Source organism: Physeter macrocephalus, chromosome 2 (assembly GCF_002837175.3).
Source record: "Physeter macrocephalus isolate SW-GA chromosome 2, ASM283717v5, whole genome shotgun sequence".
Taxonomy (NCBI): Eukaryota; Metazoa; Chordata; class Mammalia; order Artiodactyla; family Physeteridae; genus Physeter; species Physeter macrocephalus.
This window is the reverse complement of record NC_041215.1, coordinates 54,854,212-54,868,357: the sequence shown is the minus strand read 5'-3', so window position 1 is coordinate 54,868,357 and position 14,146 is coordinate 54,854,212. Positions and strand designations below refer to the sequence as shown.

The window sequence follows — 14,146 nt, the reverse complement described above, 5'->3', positions numbered from 1 at the left end:
CCTGCGCGTCCGGAGCCTGTGCCCCGCAACGGGAGAGGCCGCAACAGAGAGAGGCCGGCATGCCGCAAAAAAAAAAAAAAAAAAAAGAAAAGTAAGCACTCTTAAAGAATAAAAATATTATTACCTATACAAAAGAAATTTGGTGCAAGAGCTGGAAAATGAAGTAAGGGAAATCTCCTGGAATATAAAACCATAATAAGAAGAAATAGAAATACAAAATGCAATGAGATAAGAGATCAAACCAGGAGGTCCAACATCGTCTGAAAAAAAAAGGACAGAAAATGAAGGGGAGGAAATACTCAAAGCAGTAAGAGAAAACAGTTTGCCAAAGTTGAAACACGTGGATTTTTGGCTTGAAAGAGCCCACTCAATGCAAAAATGTCCAAGTTCTGAGCACTGAGGAGCACAAAGAGGAAGACCAGGGCCTGGCATCTGTCCTTGGAGAGCACAGTATAGGGGGCAGATAGACCTGCCACATTTGGTGGGTTGTTCTTAATCCTATTTGAAGAGTGAATTGTGATTTATTTTGTGAATAAAGAGTGTTCTCTGTATCATTTTGACCAAATGTTGTGTTGGTGGTAAGGTGCAGAGAGAGAGAGAGAGAGAGAGAGAGGAAGAGAGAGAGGGAGAGATTGAGCAGCAGGTCTTTTCCTACCAGAAAAGACAAAATGTTAGAATCAGATTATGCCAGCATTTATTAAGGCACTTAAAAAAAAACCTTTGAGGGCCCTTATTAATGAGATAGTACAGGGGAAAAAAGCAGGTTATTATATGGTATTATATATGCATGGTCTCAAGCACTTGTAAAGGCACGTAAGCTTGCAAAGTAATCCAGAAGGATATATCCTATCCAGAGATGGTGGGATGATGGGTGATTTTTATTTTCTTCTTTATAATTCCCTACATTTTATGAAGTAAGTATGTATCTTTTTATAATTAAAAATGATTAAATTGCTTCTTTTTTTTAAGGGGAGACTTTTTGTATTTAAAATGCAGATACTCCTGGGAGGAGAACTGGTAAAAACCTGGGGAGAGTAGTTTATGAAGGTAGGAGGCGTAGGAGGAGCCCTTCACCGGCACTAAAAAAGAAGGCCCGTGGAGGGGGAAAACTACCCAATGAGGAGGTTATAAAACCCTAAAGGTCAAGCTAAAGATAAGTTTCATTTACCTCCTGCTTCCCTCAAGACTCATCTTACCAAATGTCCTAACTGAGATACATAATTTTCTTACATTGATGCCACATTGCCTGAGGGCTGACTCTCTCTAAGATTCTCTACCAAGGGGCAGAGGAGAACAGAACCAAAATCTAGAAAGACTCTGGTCAGGGCTCAGCTGTGAGAGTGAAGGGAAGGAGCCCAGCACTTACAATGAGGGGATTGGGGCTGGGCTCACATAGGCCTTCTGTAAGTGCAAAGATCATCTGGGATTTTTTAAAAATAGATACACAATGCTTTACTGACTGTTCTAGCATCATTGAAGAAGGTTTCTGCTACCACTGTCCCTGCTGTCATCATGAAGATACATTTATTCTCAATTGATCCACGTGGAGGGCTATTTTGGGCACTTTAAAAAAGCAGGTTAATGATGTAGAAATGATTTATTTTTTTCCCATTCTAAGAGCTTGCAGATTATGAGAGAGAACAATTTAAAAGCTTACTTTATGTAAACAGAAATTATAAAATGTAGCTCCTCACAATGATGCCCTGAATGGCCATGTGATGATCCAATTGGCTAAAAACACCCATTAGTGGAGTTCAGGTCATTAATCCTGGCCTAAGAAGGGCAAAAGCCTTGACCTTCAGGATAGCCCAGACTTTAAGAATATTCAGTACTAAATGCATCTGGATTAATTTGATAACCTATCTCAAATAGTAATGATGGAGAATTGTTATAGAATTTTTCTGCTAGGTTAAGATTAAAAACAAATAATTCAAACTCTAAAAATTACTTTACCCTGCAAAAATACTATTGTAGAATTTCATTTTTTTTTCAACACAGAGAGTAACAAAAGCAGGGGGAAGGTAGAAAAGGAACAGAAAAGTCGATTTAAGAGATAATGTATTGCATTCAAAGAACCTGCGGGAATAAAACACAGACCTACTAGAGCATGGACTTGAGGATATGGGGAGGGGGAAGGGTAAGCTGTGACGAAGTGAGAGAGTGGCATGGACATATATACACTACCAAATGTAAATTAGATAGCTAGTGGGAAGCTGCCGCATAGCACAGGGAGATCACCTCTGTGCTTTGTGACCACCTAGAGGGGTGGGAGGGAGGGTGACGCAAGAGGGAAGAGATATGGGAACATATGTATATGTATAACTGATTCACTTTGTTGTAAAGCAGAAACTCACACACCAATGTAAAACAGTTATACGCCAATAAAGATGTTTAAAAAATAAATAAATAAATAAAAATAAAGAACCTGAATGCCATTACTTTTCATCACTTAACTTTTCAAAGAACACTTTCAGCTTCCTTATTTGCATGTTTCATTGTTTTCCAGTCTTTACACTGTATGCTTAAAATGCAAATGGAATAATATAAGAATAATGAGAAGTAATATTGGAAATGTTCTGAGAAAATGTTGAAAAAAGGACTTGGTTTCCATCCGATTGAAAGGAGGTGAGACTTGGGAGAGCATTCAGACTAGATATAATTTTATCTTAAACTCTAACTAGAAGCACCATTGCTATCCTTCTTTTTCCTTTGTATTGTGGAAAATTAGTTACTATTTCTCTATCTTGACTCCCTTATTCTTTATCCATTTCTCTTCTTCTTCCCATTAGGTGTCTACCAATCAGTTAACCTCAGTTCAATTAACATTGATTGAGCTAGTCATTGTCACATTTGGAATACAGAATAAATAGTCCTTTATTAAGAAAAGCAGGGTTTGGGGAAACACTTGTCAGTCTCCTGCTCCAACTCCTTTATGTCTGGCTCTTCACTGAATGGGCTTCAAAATCAGATATCTTGGGTTCCAATCCCAGCTCTGCATTTCCCAAACATATTACTTACCTCCTCTGAGCCTCTGTCTCCTCATCTATAAAATGGAATAATGACACCTTTCTTCTTGGTGGCTTTGATGATTGAGACAATACAAATAAGTGCTTATAGAAATACCTAGTGCTGGGCTTCCCTGGTGGCGCAGTGGTTGAGAGTCTGCCTGCCGATGCAGGGGACACGGGTTCGTGCCCTGGTCCGGGAAGATCCCACGTGCCGTGGAGCGGCTGGGCCCGTGAGCCATGGCCGCTGGGCCTGTGCGTCCGGAGCCTGTGCTCCGCAACGGGAGAGGCCACAGCAGTGAGAGGCCCGCGTAACGCAAAAAAAAAAAAAAGAAAAGAAATACCTAGTGCTTATAGAAATTGAGACAATACAAATAAAGTGCTTATAGAAATACCTAGGCTGCTCTCTCTGTCCTTTGGCTTGTGATACAATAAAGATGTAAGGTGACCATCCATCACAGTTTGCCCAATGCTGATGGGTTTCCTGGGACACGGTTCTTTCCGTTTTAAAATGGTGATGGTGCTGGACAAATCCAGATGAACTGGTTACCCTAGAGATAGAAGAACATGTATTCAGTTAGTCATAATCCCAAATCAAATGAATCAAATACTCTAGAAGAACAAAGTCATATTGAGGCACAGGGCAAGGCATGGCAAGTTCCTTCACAAAAAAGGAAAGAGCATTCCATTCAGAGGGAACTGAAGAAGCAAAGGCATGAGGTGAGAAATTGCATGGCCTGCTTGTGGAAGCCTTAGGCAGTTTGGTGCAGGAAGCATGAGGTCATATGAGAGGATGTAATGAGTTAAAGGTTCAAGAAAGTGCGGTGTGGCCAGACTAACCAAGGCCTTGCATGTTATGCTCAGGACTGTGGACTTGTTCAGAGGTAATGGGGAGATGGCGATCAAGGGGGATGGCCCTAGTTTAAACCTTAGTTTAATCCCGCTTTTCTAATGAAGAGCTCGTGTGGCCACTTCAAATAGATTAAAATGAACAATTTGTCTTTAGCTCTCCTTTTTATTATTAAGTAATCATATAATTTTCCTTTTGTGTCAGAATATTTAAGATGACCCTCCTTATGTGATAGCAGATGAAAGGTGCAAAGTCATTTTTGCCACCTTCCAGATTCAATCTTGGGGGTATCTTGGACTCTCCTCTTTCCATTATCCTCCTTATCCAATCAGTGGCACAATATATTGGTTTTTGTCTTCACAGCCACATTTTCTTCCTCTCCATTCCCTGGCTGAGGCTCTAGTCACGTTTCTCTAGATTCAAGAAATAATTGTATATGGTCTATTCTTCCAGGCTCTCTCCAGATATAAATATTCATCCTGAATATTGTGTCCAATTAAACTTGTTAAACAGCATTTCTGTCATGCCATTTTCCTATTCAAGAACCTATTACAACTTCCTATTTACACCTGGATCTAGGCCACTCTTGTCAACCTGCGTTTAAAATTTCTCCATCAATGGGCCCTTCCCTACAACCACTCTGGTTTCTCAGAAACCATTTGTACTATTCAGATCTACCTTCTTTTTGAAAAGTTTTGTTTTGCTTTTGTTTAAAAATTTTTAATTGTGGTAAAATACACAACATAAGATTTACCATCTTAAGCTTTTTTTTTTTTTTTTTTTTGCAGTACGCGGGCCTCTCACTGTTGTGGCCTCTCCCGTTGCAGAGCACAGGCTCCGGACGCGCAGGCCCAGCGGCCATAGCTCACGGGCCCAGCCGCTCAGCGGCATGTGAGATCTTCCTGGACCGGGGCACGAACCCGTGTCCCCTGCATCGGCAGGCGGACTCTCAACCACTGCGCCACCAGGGAAGCCCCATCTTAAGCATTTTTAAGTGTACAATTCAGTAATGTTAAATATATTCACATTGTTGTGCAACCACACTTCTCCAGAAACTTTTCATCTCTTTTTGTCTTTAACAGTAGGCCTTACTCTTACAAATCCAGCCCCTCCATCTGTTTCAAGCCACTCGCCACACATGGAATTGAGTAACTGAGTTTCTCTTCCTTCTCTCTTCCTGTTTAAATCCACAGCCAAACTCCAAGAAGAGAAATCCTATGTAAAGTATAAAGTCTATAAAAGAGTAGGTGATCAATAAATTGTTCAAGTGCTATTATTATAGTATTTTGTATTGTTCTCCAGATACAGCTTATATGTGGAGAACACTTTGTCATTCCCAGTTCTCAGGCATGCCAGTCATGTCATCTGGTCCTCACCACAGCCCTGTAAGGCAGATGAAGTAGATGCTCTTATGTAGTTTTTAGATGAAAACCTGAGAATGACCAAGGTACTTGCCCAAGATGATGCAGTTAGTAAGCGACAGAGCTGGCAGTAGAATCCAAGTAGTCTGGCTCCTAACACAGAGCTCTTTTCACTATTTCCAGCTGCCTTGTTTCTTTGAAGGATATCTTGTCTTTCCAATAAGAAGGAAAGCTCTCTGAGAGAAGGAACTGTTATGATTCTTTTCAGCTTTCCTGGCATGAAGCTGAGTCTTGGGCACAAAGATTCTGTCTCTCAGGTAGTTGTGAGCATATTTAAAACTTCCTGTACTGTTATCTATGGTTTCTTAGATATTTTATATCGTTTTATATGTATCACATGTACTTTCTTACAGAACTCTGTAGACGAGACTTTTAGTTCTCACTGAACTCACCTGAGGAAGCGGGAAAACTTGCCCCCACACTTGGGAGAAGTCACGTGACAAGTTCCGGCTGACAGATTGTGAGTTCCTAGTCTCTTCTCCTGCCACGGTTGTCATGGAGGAGGACATGTGTGGGGATGGTGGAGCCCTAGGATCTAAGTATCAGGGATTGCTATCCTGCTGCTTGGAGAACAGCTGCCCTGGAGAGTGGCCCAGGTTGGCCCTGGACTGTGTATGAGATAATCAACTTGTGTCATGTTAAAGCACAAAAATTTTAGTTTAGATTTTTTTTTTAACCTCAGCACACTTTAGCCTATCCTGACAATGCAAGATGCAAATGTTTAATGGCCAGTGTGTTAGCATCTCAAATTCTCAGAGTTGCCCTGGAAATATAATAGGGAATTGTTCTTAATTTGCAGTTGGAACAAACAAGGGCCCAGAGAGGTTTAAAGAATGACCTTGAGCCACTCCTCAGATCAGTCTCTTAACCCAAGTTGGTGATCTTTTCCCATATACTTAAGGACTAGCATAAGAAATGTAAATCAGGTGTGGAAAAATGCAGACTAATACTCCAACCCTCACTGCTTCTACAGTGACATCCTCCAGCTTCCTTTTTTTATCTGGTTTCCTCCTTAACTGCCACTGAAGCCTTTGCCAGGGCAGGCTACACTGAAAGAGGTATTATTTATCACTGTGTTGCCAGAGTAACCCCAGCCTGCACAAAGATCCAGCTGAAGTACTGGAATGGGTACAAAAGATAGTTCTGCTGGTCACGTGTAGACTTCTCAATCACCCTTGCCCTGTGCAAGGAAGAGATGGGGAATAAACTTGCTGTCTTTCTAAAGAGGAGCATGTCTCAGCAAGAGAGGAGAGAGACTGCATAATCTCATAGCGAGTTTCAGTCCAATGACTGTAATTACAGCTTTTCTGTTTCTTCCATTGAAATCCTTTCCTAATCAAATCAATTTTTATTAATGACTCCAAATAAAGTCCACTTACCAGAGTTTAGGGTCTTCTTTTCATCTTCTTCCCAATTTTAGCTGAAATTTAGACTTTTGTGTAACTGTAGCTCCATAAAGTTTTATATACATATATAATGTATATAAATGAAATATATATGTATAAAACTTTATGCACACACAGTACATATTATTGTTTATAAAATTTTCTTTCTTTCTTCTTCTTTTTTTTTTTTTAATTTTTTGAGTTGAGGCTGGTTTTTTGAGGAGCCAGGGCATAGTTATTGAAACATTGAGATTTGGATCCAACCTAGCTTTTCTGTATAAATTAGCATGGCCTACTGGGAAGTTGCTGATGTTTCTTTGCAGCATTATAAAGTTGAACAGATTATTTAATTCATATTTAACCTCACAATTTACAACTACTAGGAAAAAGCTTAGAGGGAGACTGAAAAGATGTTCCTTGGGGGAATTTTCATTGCTGAAATAAAAGATACCAATAGATTCACAAAAAGTTTCATAAAACAAATGGGAAAAAATGTTACAGTGAAGATACAGATAATTTGGGAAGCTGCAGCCATCTGGTTATGGTCAAAATAGCTGCTTCTGATGTCCTTAGATGGTACAAATTACTGGCAGACCTCAAAAACCAAAACAGGAATCCATTTTGAGATCAGATTCCTTTTGCCTTCAAGACATGTTTACAAAGAAATCAAGATTAGAGGAAACAGAAGATGAACTAAGTATGGAGAGGACATACACCAAAGAGCTACTTAATTTGGCCAGTGATTAACATAAGCTGAATTTGGGTAAGAAGGCAGGTGGATGTCCAGCCCCAGGTCATTCATTTGACTTTTTCATTTTACTGTAGCCATAAGCGCCCTCAACTTCTCACCCCTGAGCTGGCTGGTGATCTCATAAGGGATGTATTATCAGTGGCAACCAAGAGGCTCCTTCAAGTCAAGGAGTGGACATCAACCATGGAAAAGACTGGTTAGAAGACACCAACTGGTGACTAGTGGACAGTTGTTTTTTAAGCACAAAGGACTCACTTCTTTGGAGGCTCCACAAATAACGTGGGGTAGCAACTTGCAGGTGTTGGGCAAGGAGGCTGAGAACTTCATTTGTAGAAAGTACTGTTATGATTTGAGCACTAAAAGTTAATATACTCTGAATTTATAATTCACGGATCAATGAAACCATAACATACTGGTCACAAAACTGAACTGCTTCAAGCAGCCTATGAAGTGGTGTCCCTGACTCATCCTCCCCTTCAGTCACTGCGTAAGTAACTATTCAACACCCTCAGCTCCCTTTCCCAGCTCCATGTTGCCTGTTTGTCTGAGCATGACACTTTCTTTCTCTTGTTTTTAAGCTTAGCCCTCTTTCCTTCCCTCCTTCCTTCCCTGCTTCCTTCCTTCCTTCCTTTCTTTCTTTCAACATCTTTATTGGAGTATAATTGCTTTACAATGTTGTGTTAGTTTCTGCTGTATTAGCTCTTCTTTCTTTCCCCTCATATTTTCTCTTCTGTCTTCCTCCTAATCTCCCTCCCCAATTTCTAGGGCTGGTCTCTGCTCTGAACCCTATTCTGATTTCCTGTTTCAGCAATCTGTGAAGACAGAAACTAGGGAATCAAATAATTTCCTCAAAATATTTGTTCTTCAATAATGGGGAGGGGAGGATGGGGAAGGGGGGCGGTTGGTGTTCTTGTATGTGAACAAATAATTTGCATACTTCAAAAGATAATTTATACATGCTATTTAGGCAGATTTTTAAAAATCATCTTTAAATGTTTTTTGAAACCACTTTAAAGAAATATTTCAGAGTAATTGCATGGAATATTGAAGAAAACAGCATTTACCTTAGACTAGTTTTATGCACATTGTTTTCTAGCTGGTCTTCACATTGTTCAAAAAAACTAAAAATTCTTTTTATGCCTTCAATTGAGATGGGAATTGATGCACAATTTGTTTAAAGAAAGTTAAATAATCTTACTCAGACAATTACTATATGAAATTGTGAGTTTCCTGGGGGCTACTTCAAAGAGATAGGTATTCATTCTCTAGATAGACTAAGATGGAGGCATCATTAGAAACTCTTGGCCTGTGAATTAGAAAAGGTACTTTGCATGTATCAAGGCTCCCTGGATATAGGAAAACCAACAGTTGTTTCAAAATGAGTCTTAAGTGAAAAGTCTCAAGGGCAGATGTTCTGATTTACAGATGTTGATGTGCAGTCAAGCTACTCCATGTAGCTGTGCTAAGTAAATAACAATAGGGACTTAGCTATATAGGGGGTTAATGCCTCTACTGAGTCATACCTAGGAGGTCAGTCAAAACTGAAATGATTATAATAGATTTGGAGCTGATTTTTGCCTGAAAAATGTGTCTATTAATTAGGGCAGGCTAACTGCCATAAGAATAGACCCCAAAATATATTATGGCTAAAACATAATGAAATTTATTTCTTGCTCACATGGTGATACGGGCAAGTGAACAGGGCAGAAGGGTGGCCCTCTTTCATGAAGTCATTTAAGGGTCCAGGCATAAGGAAGCTGTGCCATCTTTAACATGTGGCTTCCAAGTGCACAGCTGGTAGGGAAAAGGAGAGAGAGGCGCAAGCATGGAAGGCTCTTATGGGCCTGGAGGTGGCACCCATCACTTCTGCCCATACTCCACTGGCTAAATGGTCACCTCTAACTGCAGAGAAGAGTGGGAAGCACAGGCCACCTGTGCTCCCAGGAAGAAGTGGAAAACATGGATTTTAGTGAGCAGCTGGCAGTTTCTGCCACAGTGTCCATTTATCAATCAATGGCTATTGTGACCTGTGGGAATAGATATATATCATTCAAGGGATGAATTTTGTCAGAAAGATTTAAAAGGGAGCTCTCTTTTCCAAAGCATTCAGATAACTGTGACTTCATCCAAGAAGAAATATTTATTTTAATATACAAGCTTACAAAACTTGAGCACTTCATGCTGCCCTAGCTTTCTGCTTTGCCCCTAAATCAAACAGGAATAGCATTCTGCCTTTAGCCCCCAAGACAGTCATTTAATATCCTCAGGCTAATATTCAGTTTTTTTTAAACAGTGTTTAACAAAGCTTTACTTGAGTCAATATATTATCATTGCAAATATTTATTTGAGTGTGTATTTGTGTGTATGTGTGTGTGTGTATGTGTGTGTATGTGTATGTGTGTGTGTGTTTTCTATCACTAAGCCAAGGGTCTATACCCAGGGAATGACAAAACTGTGAATCTAAGTCGGTTGTATTGAAGCGACACCCTTTAAGATCCATGCTTTATTAAGATGAGCAAAATCTCCTTTGGACTTTTCTGGCATTTGAAAATGAATAAACATACCCTAATTAGGTAGGCAGTAGTAGTAAGAGGCCTTAAAATGACTTATTGACCTTACTCATTACTGGCCTTAAATTGTATTTAATCTAAGGGTGGGCCCTTGCTGTTGTAGGACTTGCAGAACCAGTTATGTTTCATACAGAATGACTTTGTTCATCTAAAATCAGAGATGAAGTCTTTGTCTAGGCTAATTAGGTGGGTAAAAGGGCAAAGCAAACAAAACTGCTCTGGAGCCAACTTGATTATGTAGGTTTATGAAAAACAGTGAACACTTTTGATAACTGAAACATGCAGATAATCCCTAAATCTCTCTACCCACTGGTTTTAATTACTTCCTCCATGGGTTTTGTAACAGGTGCGTCAAATCAATTGCTTGCTTTTTCGTCTTTCCCTGGCCCGTAGCCCCTATTTACTCACTCTTCTGAAGGAGGATCTAACAAATGGGCACCAGGAAGAAAGAGGTGAGAGGGTAATCCCTAAACTGTGCAGGAGGCCTCAAGCAACTGAAGGCTGACAGCAAACAATTTTTTCTTATATTTGGGTTTATGGCACAAGCCAGGATAGAGAAATGGGATATGGGTTCTGAAGCCAGACAGACCTTGGTGCAAATCTCACTGCCACCATTTATCAGTTATGTGATTTCAAGCAATATTTTAACTTCTCTGAGCCCTGGCTTTCGCATCTACAAAAGGAGACTGAAATTGTCCCTTTCTCATAGAGTTGTGGTAAGAATTAAATGAGATCATGTGTGTTATATTCCTGGTCTGGTGCATGGCATGCAACAAGCACCTAATCAATGTTAGCTATAATTATTATCCATGAAAAATTTGGGTATCTCTTTCTTTCATGTTCCACACACGTCTCTTTTCCTGATAAGAACCAAAGGGGCAGATACTTTTGAAGTTCTTTAACTCAGTGCTGTTTCAGCAGTCAATGCAATAGCCCCTGTGCCCTCTGTGACCTTAGGGAGGAAACAGCCTACTGGTTCAGAGCAGCTCTTTCTTCTCAGCTCTATTTTGTTCTTGATATAGCTGTTCTATTCACACACCTTGCAATCTGTGAAGTTAAAATTAACCTATTTGCCAACCTGCGTCTCAGTGAGAAACTGAAAAATTACACCTTCACTACGCACTAGACAGTGTTTTCTAGTGCATCTTTGATGAAGAATATGTTAAAGGAAGAGATGGCTGAAAGGGAAAAGACTGAGTTCTATCTGTGCTTAGTTTACTCCCTTGGAAGAGTCCTCTGCAAATGTCAAAAGCTGGATTGAGAGAACAGGATGTGACATGGAAGCCGCTCAGTTGCGTCTCCACACACATTTTTGAAATGGGGAATCAAAGTGTGCCAGTGTAACTGTCAGATTTGGGCATATGGAACAATCTAAGGAATCTGACTCTTTCCAGTAACAAGTTTAGCAACTTCCTTTTAAGAGAGAGAGGAAGAAAAACACTCACTGCACTCACAACCAATGGTTATCTTCAGTCAACAGTTCAAAAGAGTCCACTTTTCCATTTTGTATCTGAGCTGACATTTCCCTGACTTCAGGATGGAGTAGTGCAGCTGACCTGGACATTGCCACTCTTTGATTATAAGTGCTCTGGATTAAAACCTGGTTGTCTTCTAACTCCCTGTTATTTCAGAACCATGGTAGGTAGCCAAAGATGAATTGTTTGCCTTGACCTTGTCCTGGAAGACAGCTGGGTGTTATCATTTGTCTCCAGGACAGCCTGGACCACGGTGCCGGGCTGCACAAATGTACTCTTCTTTTTTATTTCTTATCTCCTTCAGCGGGTCATTGTGAGATACTCCTCAGTCCTCTTAGGACTTATCTCCCCCTCCTTCCCCATATTTCCCCAGTAATTCTTAGCGACTCTGAAGTTCCAGGTTTTAGAGACCAGAATCAGTGGGAATGGGGCCCAAACTGGGAGATCTTCAAGGCCTGGGCCCAAGAATTCCTAAGTCATCAAAAAGCTACTTGAGATCAGACCTTTAGAGATATGGTAGGAGGAGAGTAAGAGTTAGAAATAATTCCTTCCTGCCTGGCACAGTGAACTCAAAATCAGAGTAGGTAGGTGTCTATATGCTGGATAGACTGAGGTATTAGGCATAACTCTCTGCCATGAAATATCCTATTTATATTTTAAATTTTACCTAAATTCATGCCTTTGGATCTGGAGATATTGTAGTTTTCAGAGGTCTCTGTCTGTATCTACCTAAGAAATAAAATTTTTAAAGTGGTATTACATATTTTAATCCTCAAAATAACCTTGTGAGATAAGTACTGTTATTATTCTTATTTTTCAAATGAAAAACCTGAGGCACAGAGGCACTAGCCCTTTGCCCAAGATCCCACAGCTATGAAGTGGTGCAGCAAGAATTTGAACCCAGCCTGCCTAGCTCCAGAGCCCCAGCTCTTAATCCTGTGCCCTACACTAGTAGCATTAATTCTTATTTTGCTAGCTCTAGCACCTAATTACTATTGCAGAAACTCCAGCCTCCAGCAGAGCTCCCTCTGTCCCACCATCAACTATTTCTGGAAATCCCAGAGACTGTCTGGTAGGTGTGGACCAGTGGATACCGGTATGACATATAGTATCTACCAAATCCTTTTCTCCTATTCGGGTGTCCCCATGATATTGTCTCGTTGCTGTCTCTATATTACACGTTTAACCCAAGTAGGCTATGTTCTTTAGAGTTCCCAGTGACTTGAAACCACGTGGTGTTCCATAGTGAGGATTTTTTGCCTATGTGAGACACTGGGTCTTTAAGCAGCACTGTGCTGTGCCAGTTGTAGAGGACATCTGGCACCTGGGACTGTCTGCCAGGATCCCTTTGCTATAGAAGTGGCTCTTTCCCTTTTCCTCATCTTCATAGTTAACACAGGAATAAACACCTGAGTATCCTTTCATGTCTCCAGTCCCAGGCGCTACCTGCTGGGTCCACCCTGGGAACTGAACCAATTGCAGCAGCCCTCCCTCTGGCCCCAGTTGACTGGTCCCAGGGCTGATTTAAGCTGAGCTCATGAGTACTTTCCTTGGGTGGACTGGGGGCCAGAGAGAGCTTGAGGGCAGCCTCTTTCTAGGGGTAAGTCTGTAAGATGTAAAACTTAGCAACTGTCAAAGGTTATGTACCCTCTCATTTGAAAAAAAATCATTCTGCAGGGGAAGAGGAAGAAGTGCACAGGCAGAGAGGCAGGAATGGGAAACAGAGTAAAAGCCCACTGTGCATCTGAGTACCTAATTCCAATAGTTTCAGAGGTTCAGTAGCATCCCTGCTCTTCCTATGTCTTATTGTCCTTTTCTTTCCTATCATGAGCCAGCAAAGTCCCAGATTTCCTCAAGATGATTTGTGCTTTTGTCACTTGTAACTAAAAGAAATCTAAAAGTCCAGCAGGTGACAGTTTCTGGTTTAAGTACCTTGATGTCTGTTTGTAACTCTCTCTCTCTCGGACTTTGACAAGGGGAGATGACAAATTGAGAATTTTCCACCAAAACACTTTCCTATTTTCTACCCTACTCCCCGCCTTCCCCTCACCCGTATCATAATTAGCTTCTTAAACCTAAGGCTGATGATTTGAAGCTTTCACTTATATATGCAAATACACCTGGGGAAAGAAACACCTTAAACCAGTATCAGCTAAAAGCCATTATCTATAGAAGGAATAGTTGACAGTCAGCTAGGAATAAGACTTCTGGGAAATGAAAACCGGTTGGAGAGCTGCAGAAATCTGATGTATCAGTCAGGGAAATGGAAGACAGAATTTGTCAAGGACAAGCCTTACTTTCTGGATATCCTTCTTACTCTAGTAGGGTAAATCTGAACATTTGTATGTTTGTTGTACTTCTTTTCCTATTCAGAATGTGATTAAATTAAGACAAAATATATATTCTGTGCTGCACTTGAATATAGCCCAGGGGATTGTTATTTTATTATAGATGCTTTAAGTTTGGGCCTTTTAAAACAATATTTATACGTTCCAAATAGGATGTAAATTGGTAATGTGCTCTTTCTGAACCAAAGCCTCTGGAACTTTAAAAGAATCAGATTACAATACTCAAATCTACCTTCCTCATCATGATTTAACATTCACTGAGCTGGGGAAATGGCTGAGGTTAGGAATCCTGTAAGTAAGTACTTTGATTTTCCCCTAGGTTGCTAATCAGCCTGCCAAAA

The 14,146-nt window shown here is 40.4% G+C and overlaps 1 pseudogene; it reads right to left on the bottom strand.

Annotated features, from left to right (window-relative positions):
• The window catches only part of LOC102979720 (TBC1 domain family member 17-like), a 99,231-nt pseudogene that overhangs the window by 6,097 nt on the left and 78,988 nt on the right, over window positions 1-14,146 (bottom strand).